Raw genomic sequence first — 10,980 nt, forward strand, 5'->3', positions numbered from 1 at the left:
CTGCAGCAGTTGTTGATGCTGGTGCTCGAGTTGTCGATGTCAGAGGTGTGGTTGTGGAAGCCAAGATTGTGGTTGCATCAGTTGTTGATGTGGTGTCAGCCAGAGTTGTTGTTGCTGCAGCAGTTGTTGATGCTGGTGCTAGAGTTGTCGATGTCAGAGGTGTGGTTGTGGAAGCCAAGATTGTGGTTGCATCAGTTGTTGATGTGGCGTCAGACAGAGTTGTGGTTGCTGCATCAGATGTTGTTGACGCTGCTGCTGTAGTTGAGGATGTTGGGTTGCTGGATGTGGAAGCCAAAATTGTTGTTGTATCAATAGTTGTTGTGGTGTCAGGCATAGTTGTTGTTGCTGCAGCAGTTGTTGATGCTGGTGCTAGATTTGTTGATGTCAGAGGTGTGGTTGTGGAAGCCAAGATTGTGGTTGCATCAGTTGTTGATGTGGTGTCAGCCAGAGTTGTGGTTGCTGCATCAGTTGTTGATGCTGGTGCTATAGTAGTCGATGTCAGTGGTGTGGTTGTGGAAGCCAAATTTCTGGTTGCATCAGTTGTTAATGTGGTGTCAGACAGAGTTGTGGTTGCTGCATCAGATGTAGTTGTTGTTCGTTCAACAGTTGAGGATGTTGGGAAGGTGGTTGTGAAAGCCAAAACTGAGGTCGCATCATTTGTTGTTGTGGGTTCAGACAAAGTTGTGGTTGATTCGTCTATTTTTGTTGATGTTGTTAATACAGTCGTAGATGCTGAAGGGGTGGTTGTGGAAGTCAAACCTGTTGCATCAGTAGTGGTTGTGGTGTCAGACAGAGATGTGGTTGACGTATCAGTGGTTGAAATTAGATGGGTGGTTGTGGAATCCAAAGTTGTTGTAACATCAGTAGTTGTAGTGGTGTCAGAAGAAGATGTAGTTGACGCATCAGTTGTTAAAAATAGATGGGTGGTTGTGGAATCAAAAGTTGTTGTAGCATCAGTAGTTGTTGTTGTGTCAGACAGAGTTGTGGTTGATGCATCAGTTGTTGACATTAGCAGGGTGGTTGTGGAATCAAAAGATGTTGTTGCATCAGTAGTTGTAGTGGTGGCAGACAGAGTTGTGGTTGCTGCATCAGTTGTTGATACTGGTGCTATAGTTGTCGATGTCAGAGGTGTGGTTGTGGAAGCCAAGATTGTGGTTGCATCAGTTGCTGTTGTGGGTTCAGACAAAGTTGTGGTTGATTCGTCTATTATTGTTAATGTCGTTGCTACAGTCGTAGATGCTGAAGGGGTGGTTGTGGAAGTCAAACTTGTAGCATCAGTAGTTGTAGTGGTGTCAGACAGAGTTTTTGTTTCTGCATCAGTTGTTGTTGACGCTGCTGCTGTAGTTAAGGATGTTGGGTTGCTGGATGTGGAAGCAAAAATTGTTGTTGTATCAGTTGTTGTGGTGTCAGGCATAGTTGTTGTTGCTGCAGCAGTTGTTGATGCTGGTGCTAGAGTTGTCGATGTCAGAGGTGTGGTTGTGGAAGCCAAGACTGTGGATGCATCAGCTGTTGATGTGGTGTCAGACAGAGTTGTTGTTGCTACATCATTGGTTGACATTAGAGGGGTGGTTGTGGAATCAAAAGATGTTGTAGCATCAGTAGTTGTAGTAGTGTCAGACAGATTTGTGGTTGATGCATCAGTGGTTGACATTAGCGGGGTGCTTGTGGAATCAAAAGATGTTGTTCCATCAGTAGTTGTAATGGTGCCAGACAGAGTTGTGGTTGCTGCAGCAGTTGTTGATGCTGGTGCTCGAGTTGTCGATGTCAGAGGTGTGGTTGTGGAAGCCAAGATTGTGGTTGCATCAGTTGTTGATGTGGTGTCAGCCAGAGTTGTTGTTGCTGCAGCAGTTGTTGATGCTGGTGCTAGAGTTGTCGATGTCAGAGGTGTGGTTGTGGAAGCCAAGATTGTGGTTGCATCAGTTGTTGATGTGGCGTCAGACAGAGTTGTGGTTGCTGCATCAGATGTTGTTGACGCTGCTGCTGTAGTTGAGGATGTTGAGTTGCTGGATGTGGAAGCCAAAATTGTTGTTGTATCAATAGTTGTTGTGGTGTCAGGCATAGTTGTTGTTGCTGCATCAGATGTTGATGCTGGTGCTATAGTTGTCAGTTTCAGAGCTGTGGTTGTGGAAGCCAAAATTGTAGTTGCATCAGTGGTTTTTGTGGTGTCAGACAAACTTGTGGTTGATGCATCAGTGGTTGACATTAGCGGGGTGCTTGTGGAATCAAAAGATGTTGTTGCATCAGTAGTTGTAATTGTGTCAGACAGAGTTGTAGTTGATGCATCAGTGGTTGACATTAGAGTGGTGGTTGTGGAATCAAAAGATGTTGTTCCATCAGTAGCTGTAGTGGTGCCAGACAGAGCTGTGGTTGCTGCATCAGTTGTTGATACTGGTGCTATAGTTGTCGATGTTAGAGGTGTGGTTGTGGAAGCCAAGATTGTGGTTGCATCAGTTGTTGATGTGGTGTCAGACAGAGTTGTGGTTGCTGCATCAGATGTTGTTGACGCTGCTGCTGTAGTTGAGGATGTTGGGTTGCTGGATGTGGAAGCCAAAATTGTTGTTGTATCAATAACTGTTGTGGTGTCAGGCGTAGTTGTTGTTGTTGCAGCAGTTGTTGATGCTGGTGCTATAGTTGTCAGTTTCAGAGCTGTGGTTGTGGAAGCCAAAATTGTAGTTGCATCAGTGGTTTTTGTGGTGTCAGACAAACTTGTGGTTGATGCATCAGTGGTTGACATTAGCGGGGTGCTTGTGGAATCAAAAGATGTTGTTGCATCAGTAGTTGTAGTTGTGTCAGACAGAGTTGTAGTTGATGCGTCAGTGGTTGACATTAGAGTGGTGATTGTGGAATCAAAAGATGTTGTTCCATCAGTAGTTGTAGTGGTGCCAGACAGAGTTGTGGTTGCTGCATCAGTTGTAGATACTGGTGCTATAGTTGTCGATGTCAGAGGTGTGGTTGTGGAAGCCAAAATTGTAGTTGCATCTGTGCTTGTAGTGGTGTCAGACAGAGTTGTGGTTGATGCATCAGTGGTTGACATTAGCGGGGTGCTTGTGGAATCAAAAGATGTTTTTGCATCAGTAGTTGTAGTTGTGTCAGACAGAGTTGTAGTTGATGCGTCAGTGGTTGACATTAGAGTGGTGGTTGTGGAATCAAAAGATGTTGTTGCATCAGTAGTTGTAGTTGTGCTAAACAGAGTTGTGGTTGCTGCATCGGTTGTTGATACTGGTGCTATAGTTGTCGATGTCTGAGGTGTGGTTGTGGAAGCCAAGATTGTGGTTGCATCAGTTGTTGATGTGGTGTCAGCCAGAGTTGTGGTTGCTGCATCAGTTGTTGATACTGGTGCTATAGTTGTCGATGTCAGAGGTGTGGTTGTGGAAGCCAAGATTGTGGTTGCATCAGTTGTTGATGTGGTGTCAGATAGAGTTGTGGTTGCTGGATCAGATGTTGTTGTTGTTGGTTCAACTGTTGAGGATGTTGGAAAGGTGGTTGTGAAAGCCAAAACTGAGGTTGCATCATTTGTTGTTGTGAGTTCAGACAAAGTTGTGGTTGATTCGTCTATTTTTGTTGATGTTGTTGCTACAGTCGTAGATGCTGAAGGGGTGGTTGTGGAAGTCAAACTTGTTGCATCAGTAGTTGTTGTGGTGTCAGACAGAGATGTGGTGGACGCATCAGTGGTTGACATTAAATGGGTGTTTGTGGAATCCAAAGTTGTTGTAGCATCAGTAGTTGTAGTGGTGTCAGACAGAGTTGTTGTTTCTGCATCAATTGTTGTTGATGCTGCTGCTGCTGTAGTTGAGGATGTTGGGTTGCTGGATGTGGAAGCCAACATTGTTGTTGTATCAATAGTTGTGGTGGTGTCAGGCATAGTTGTTGTTGCTGCAGCAGTTGTTGATGCTGGTGCTCGAGTTGTCGATGTCAGAGGTGTGGTTGTGGAAGCCAAGATTGTTGTTGCATCAGTTGTTGATGTGGTGTCAGCCAGAGTTGTGGTTGCTGCATCAGTTGTTGATGCTGGTGCTATAGTAGTCGATGTCAGTGGTGTGGATGTGGAAGCCAAGATTGTGGTTGCATCAGTTGTTAATGTGGTGTCAGACAGAGTTGTGGTTGCTGCATCAGATGTTGTTGTGGTTCGTTGAACAGTTGAGGATGTTGGAAAGGTGGCTGTGAAAGCCAAAACTGAGGTCGCATCATTTGTTGTTGTGGGTTCAGACAAAGTTGTGGTTGATTCGTCTATTTTTGTTGATGTTGTTAATACAGTCGTAGATGCTGAAGGGGTGGTTGTGGAAGTCAAACCTGTTGCATCAGTAGTGGTTGTGGTGTCAGACAGAGATGTGGTTGACGTATCAGTGGTTGAAATTAGATGGGTGGTTGTGGAATCCAAAGTTGTTGTAACATCAGTAGTTGTAGTGGTGTCAGAAGAAGATGTAGTTGACGCATCAGTTGTTGGAAATAGATGGGTGGTTGTGGAATCAAAAGTTGTTGTAGCATCAGTAGTTGTTGTTGTGTAAGACAGAGTTGTGGTTGATGCATCAGTTGTTGACATTAGCAGGGTGCTTGTGGAATCAAAAGATGTTGTTTCATCAGTAGTTGTAGTGGTGCCAGATAGAGTTGTGGTTGCTGCATCAGTTGTTGATACTGGTGCTATAGTTGTCGATGTCAGAGGTGTGGTTGTGGAAGCCAAGATTGTGGTTGCATCAGTTGCTGTTGTGGGTTCAGACAAAGTTGTGGTTGATTCGTCTATTATTGTTGATGTCGTTGCTACAGTCGTAGATGCTGAAGGGGTGGTTGTGGAAGTTAAACTTGTAGCATCAGTAGTTGTAGTGGTGTCAGACAGAGTTTTTGTTTCTGCATCAGTTGTTGTTGACGCTGCTGCTGTAGTTGAGGATGTTGGGTTGCTGGATGTGGAAGCCAAAATTGTTGTTGTATCAATAGTTGTTGTGGTGTCAGGCATAGTTGAAGTTGCTGCAGCAGTTGTTGATGCTGGTGCTAGAGTTGTCGATGTCAGAGGTGTGGTTGTGGAAGCCAAGATTGTGGATGCATCAGTTGTTGATGTGGTGTCAGACAGAGTTGTTGTTGCTACATCATTGGTTGACATTAGAGGGGTGGTTGTGGAATCAAAAGATGTTGTAGCATCAGTAGTTGTAGTAGTGTCAGACAGAGTTGTGGTTGATGCATCAGTGGTTGACATTAGAGTGGTGGTGGTGGAATCAAAAGATGTTGTTCCATCAGTACTTGTAGTGGTGCCAGACAGAGTTGTGGTTGCTGCATCAGTTGTTGATACTGGTGCTATAGTTGTCGACGTCAGAGGTGTGGTTGTGGAAGCCAAAATTGTAGTTGCATCTGTGCTTGTAGTGGTGTCAGACAGAGTTGTGGTTGATGCATCAGTGGTTGACATTAGCGGGGTGCTTGTGGAATCAAAAGATGTTGTTGCATCAGTAGTTGTAGTTGTGTCAGACAGAGTTGTAGTTGATGCGTCAGTGGTTGACATTAGAGTGGTGGTTGTGGAATCAAAAGATGTTGTTGCATCAGTAGTTGTAGTTGTGCTAAACAGAGTTGTGGTTGCTGCATCAGTTGTTAAAACTGGTGCTATAGTTGTCGATGTCTGAGGTATGGTTGTGGAAGCCAAGAATGTGGTTGCATCAGTTGTTGATGTGGTGTCGGCCAGAGTTGTGGTTGCTGAATCAGATGTTGTTGTGGTTGGTTCAACTGTTGAGGATGTTGGAAAGGTGGTTGTGAAAGCCAAAACTGAGGTTGCATCATTTGTTGTTGTGGGTTCAGACAAAGTTGTGGTTGATTCGTTTATTTTTGTTGATGTTGTTGCTACAGTCGTAGATGCTGAAGGGGTGGTTGTGGAAGTCAAACTTGTTGCATCAGTAGTTGTTGTGGCATCAGACAGAGATGTGGTGTACGCATCAGTGGTTGACATTAAATGGGTGTTTGTGGAATCCAAAGTTGTTGTAGCATCAGTAGTTGTAGTAGTGTCAGACAGAGTTGTTGTTTCTGCACCAATTGTTGTTGACGCTGCTGCTGCTGTAGTTGAGGATGTTGGGTTGCTGGATGTGGAAGCCAAAATTGTTGTTGTATCAATAGTTGTTGTGGTGTCAGGCATAGTTGTTGTTGCTGCAGCAGTTGTTGATGCTGGTGCTAGAGTTGTCGATGTCAGAGGTGTGGTTGTGGAAGCCAAGATTGTGGTTGCATCAGTTGTTGATGTGGTGTCAGCCAGAGTTGTGGTTGCTGCATCAGTTGTTGAAGCTGGTGCTATAGTAGTCGATGTCAGTGGTGTGGTTGTGGAAGCCAAGATTGTGGTTGCATCAGTTGTTAATGTGGTGTCAGACAGAGTTGTGGTTGCTGCATCAGATGTTGTTGTTGTTCGTTCAACAGTTGACGATGTTGGAAAAGTGGTTGTGAAAGCCAAAACTGAGGTCGCATTATTTGTTGTTGTGGGTTCAGACAAAGTTGTGGTTGATTTGTCTATTTTTGTTGATGTTGTTAATACAGTTGTAGATACTGAAGGGGTGGTTGTGGAAGTCAAACTTGTTGCATCAGAAGTGGTTGTGGTGTCAGACAGAGATGTGGTTGACGTATCAGTGGTTGAAATTAGATGGGTGGTTGTGGAATCCAAAGTTGTTGTAACATCAGTAGTTGTAGTGGTGTCAGAAGAAGATGTAGTTGACGCATCAGTAGTTGTTGTTGTGTCAGACAGAGTTGTAGTTGATGCATCAGTTGTTGACATTAGCAGGGTGCTTGTGGAATCAAAAGATGTTCTTTCATCAGTAGTTGTAGTTGTGTCAGACAGAATTGTAGTTGATGCGTCACTGGTTGACATTACAGTGGTGGTTGTGGAATCAAAAGATGTTGTTGCATCAGTAGTTGTAGTGGTGCCAGACATAGTTGTGGTTGCTGCATCAGTTGTTGATACTGGTGCTATAGTTGTCGATGTCAGAGGTGTGGTTGTGGAAGTGAAGATTGTGGTTGCATCAGTTGCTGTTGTGGGTTCAGACAAAGTTGTGGTTGATTCGTCTCTTATTGTTAATGTCGTTGCTACAGTCGTAGATGCTGAAGGGGTGGTTGAGGAAGTCAAACTTGTAGCATCAGTAGTTGTAGTGGTGTCAGACAGAGCTTTTGTTTCTGCATCAGTTGTTGTTGACGCTGCTGCTGTAGTTGAGGATGTTGGGTTGCTGGATGTGGAAGCCAAAATTGTTGTTGTATCAATAGTTGTTGTGGTGTCAGGCATAGCTGTTGTTGCTGCAGCAGTTGTTGATGCTGGTGCTAGAGTTGTCGATGTCAGAGGTGTGGTTGTGGAAGCCAAGATTGTGGATGCATCAGTTGTTGATGTGGTGTCAGACAGAGTTGTTGTTGCTACATCATTGGTTGACATTAGAGGGGTGGTTGTGGAATCAAAAGATGTTGTAGCATCAGTAGTTGTAGTAGTGTCAGACAGAGTTGTGGTTGATGCATCAGTGGTTGACATTAGCGGGGTGCTTGTGGAATCAAAAGATGTTGTTGCATCAGTAGTTGTAGTTGTGTCAGACAGAGTTGTAGTTGATGTATCAGTGGTTGACATTAGAGTGGTGGTTGTGGAATCAAAAGATGTTGTTCCATCAGTAGTTGTAGTGGTGCCAGACAGAGTTGTGGTTGCTGCATCAGTTGTTGATACTGGTGCTATAGTTGTCGATGTCAGAGGTGTGGTTGTGGAAGCCAAGATTGTGGTTGCATCAGTTGTTGATGTGGTGTCAGACAGAGTTGTGGTTGCTGCATCAGATGTTGTTGACGCTGCTGCTGTAGTTGAGGATGTTGGGTTGCTGGATGTGGAAGCCAAAATTGTTGTTGTATCAATAGTTGTTGTGGTGTCAGGCATAGTTGTTGTTGCTGCATCAGATGTTGATGATGGTGCTATAGTAGTCAGTTTCAGAGCTGTGGTTGTGGAAGCCAAAATTGTAGTTGCATCAGTGGTTTTTGTGGTGTCAGACAAACTTGTGGTTGATGCTTCAGTGGTTGACATTAGCGGGGTGCTTGTGGAATCAAAAGATGTTTTTGCATCAGTAGTTGTAGTTGTGTCAGACAGAGTTGTAGTTGATGCGTCAGTGGTTGACATTAGAGTGGTGATTGTGGAATCAAAAGATGTTGTTCCATCAGTAGTTGTAGTGGTGCCAGACAGAGTTGTGGTTGATGCATCAGTTGTAGATGCTGGTGCTATAGTTGTCGATGTCAGAGGTGTGGTTGTGGAAGCCAAAATTGTAGTTGCATCTGTGCTTGTAGTGGTGTCAGACAGAGTTGTGGTTGATGCATCAGTGGTTGACATTAGCGGGGTGCTTGTGGAATCAAAAGATGTTGTTGCATCAGTAGTTGTAGTTGTGTCAGACAGAGTTGTAGTTGATGCGTCATTGGTTGACATTAGAGTGGTGGTTGTGGAATCAAAAGATGTTGTTGCATCAGTAGTTGTATTTGTGCTAAACAGAGTTGTGGTTGCTGCATCAGTTGTTGATACTGGTGCTATAGTTGTCGATGTCTGAGGTGTGGTTGTGGAAGCCAAGATTGTGGTTGCATCAGTTGTTGATGTGGTGTCAGCCAGAGTTGTGGTTGCTGCATCAGTTGTTGATACTGGTGCTATAGTTGTCGATGTCAGAGGTGTGGTTGTGGAAGCAAAGATTGTGGTTGCATCATTTGTTGATGTGGTGTCAGACAGAGTTGTGGTTGCTGGATCAGATGTTGTTGTGGTTGGTTCAACTGTTGAGGATGTTGGAAAGGTGGTTGTGAAAGCCAAAACTGAGGTTGCATCATTTGTTGTTTTGGGTTCAGACAAAGTTGTGGGTGATTCGTCTATTTTTGTTGATGTTGTTGCTACACTCGTAGATGCTGAAAGGGTGGTTGTGGAAGTCAAACTTGTTGCATCAGTAGCTGTTGTGTTGTCAGACAGAGATGTGGTGGACGCATCAGTGGTTGACATTAAATGGGTGTTTGTGGAATCCAAAGTTGTTGTAGCATCAGTAGTTGTAGTGGTGTCAGACAGAGTTGTTGTTTCTGCATCAATTGTTGTTGACGCTGCTGCTGCTGTAGTTGAGGATGTTGGGTTGCTGGATGTGGAAGCCAAAATTGTTGTTGTATCAATAGTTGTTGTGGTGTCAGGCATAGTTGTTGTTGCTGCAGCAGTTGTTGATGCTGGTGCTAGAGTTGTCGATGTCAGAGGTGTGGTTGTGGAAGCCAAGATTGTGGTTGCATCAGTTGTTGATGTGGTGTCAGCCAGAGTTGTGGTGGCTGCATCAGTTGTTGAAGCTGGTGCTATAGTAGTCGATGTCAGTGGTGTGGTTGTGGAAGCCAAGATTGTGGTTGCATCAGTTGTTAATGTGGTGTCAGACAGAGTTGTGGTTGCTGCATCAAATGATGTTGTTGTTCGTTCAACAGTTGACGATGTTGGAAAGGTGGTTGTGAAAGCCAAAACTGAGGTCGCATCATTTGTTGTTGTGGGTTCAGACAAAGTTGTGGTTGATTCGTCTATTTTTGTTGATGTTGTTAATACAGTCGTAGATGCTGAAGGGGTGGTTGTGGAAGTCAAACCTGTTGCATCAGTAGTGGTTGTGGTGTCAGACAGAGATGTGGTTGACGTATCAGTTGTTGAAATTAGATGGGTGGTTGTTGAATCCAAAGTTGTTGTAGCATCAGTAGTTGTTGTTGTGTCCGACAGAGTTGTGGTTGATGCATCAGTTGTTGACATTAGCAGGGTGCTTGTGGATTCAAAAGATGTTCTTTCATCAGTAGTTGTAGTTGTGTCAGACAGAGTTGTGGTTGATGCATCAGTTGTTGACATTAGCAGGGTGCTTGTGGAATCAAAAGATGTTGTTTCATCAGTAGTTGTAGTGGTGCCAGATAGAGTTGTGGTTGCTGCATCAGTTGTTGATACTGGTGCTATAGTTGTCGATGTCAGAGGTGTGGTTGTGGAAGCCAAGATTGTGGTTGCATCAGTTGTTGATGTGGTGTCAGACAGAGTTGTGGTTGCTGCATCAGATGTTGTTGACGCTGCTGCTGTAGTTGAGGATGTTGGGTTGCTGGATGTGGAAGCCAAAATTGTTGTTGTATCAATAGTTGTTGTGGTGTCAGGCATAGTTGTTGTTGCTGCATCAGATGTTGATGATGGTGCTATAGTAGTCAGTTTCAGAGCTGTGGTTGTGGAAGCCAAAATTGTAGTTGCATCAGTGGTTTTTGTGGTGTCAGACAAACTTGTGGTTGATGCTTCAGTGGTTGACATTAGCGGGGTGCTTGTGGAATCAAAAGATGTTTTTGCATCAGTAGTTGTAGTTGTGTCAGACAGAGTTGTAGTTGATGCGTCAGTGGTTGACATTAGAGTGGTGATTGTGGAATCAAAAGATGTTGTTCCATCAGTAGTTGTAGTGGTGCCAGACAGAGTTGTGGTTGATGCATCAGTTGTAGATGCTGGTGCTATAGTTGTCGATGTCAGAGGTGTGGTTGTGGAAGCCAAAATTGTAGTTGCATCTGTGCTTGTAGTGGTGTCAGACAGAGTTGTGGTTGATGCATCAGTGGTTGACATTAGCGGGGTGCTTGTGGAATCAAAAGATGTTGTTGCATCAGTAGTTGTAGTTGTGTCAGACAGAGTTGTAGTTGATGCGTCATTGGTTGACATTAGAGTGGTGGTTGTGGAATCAAAAGATGTTGTTGCATCAGTAGTTGTATTTGTGCTAAACAGAGTTGTGGTTGCTGCATCAGTTGTTGATACTGGTGCTATAGTTGTCGATGTCCGAGGTGTGGTTGTGGAAGCCAAGATTGTGGTTGCATCAGTTGTTGATGTGGTGTCAGCCAGAGTTGTGGTTGCTGCATCAGTTGTTGATACTGGTGCTATAGTTGTCGATGTCAGAGGTGTGGTTGTGGAAGCAAAGATTGTGGTTGCATCATTTGTTGATGTGGTGTCAGACAGAGTTGTGGTTGCTGGATCAGATGTTGTTGTGGTTGGTTCAACTGTTGAGGATGTTGGAA

The sequence above is a fragment of the Carassius carassius genome, chromosome 6 (assembly GCF_963082965.1).
Source record: "Carassius carassius chromosome 6, fCarCar2.1, whole genome shotgun sequence".
Taxonomy (NCBI): Eukaryota; Metazoa; Chordata; class Actinopteri; order Cypriniformes; family Cyprinidae; genus Carassius; species Carassius carassius.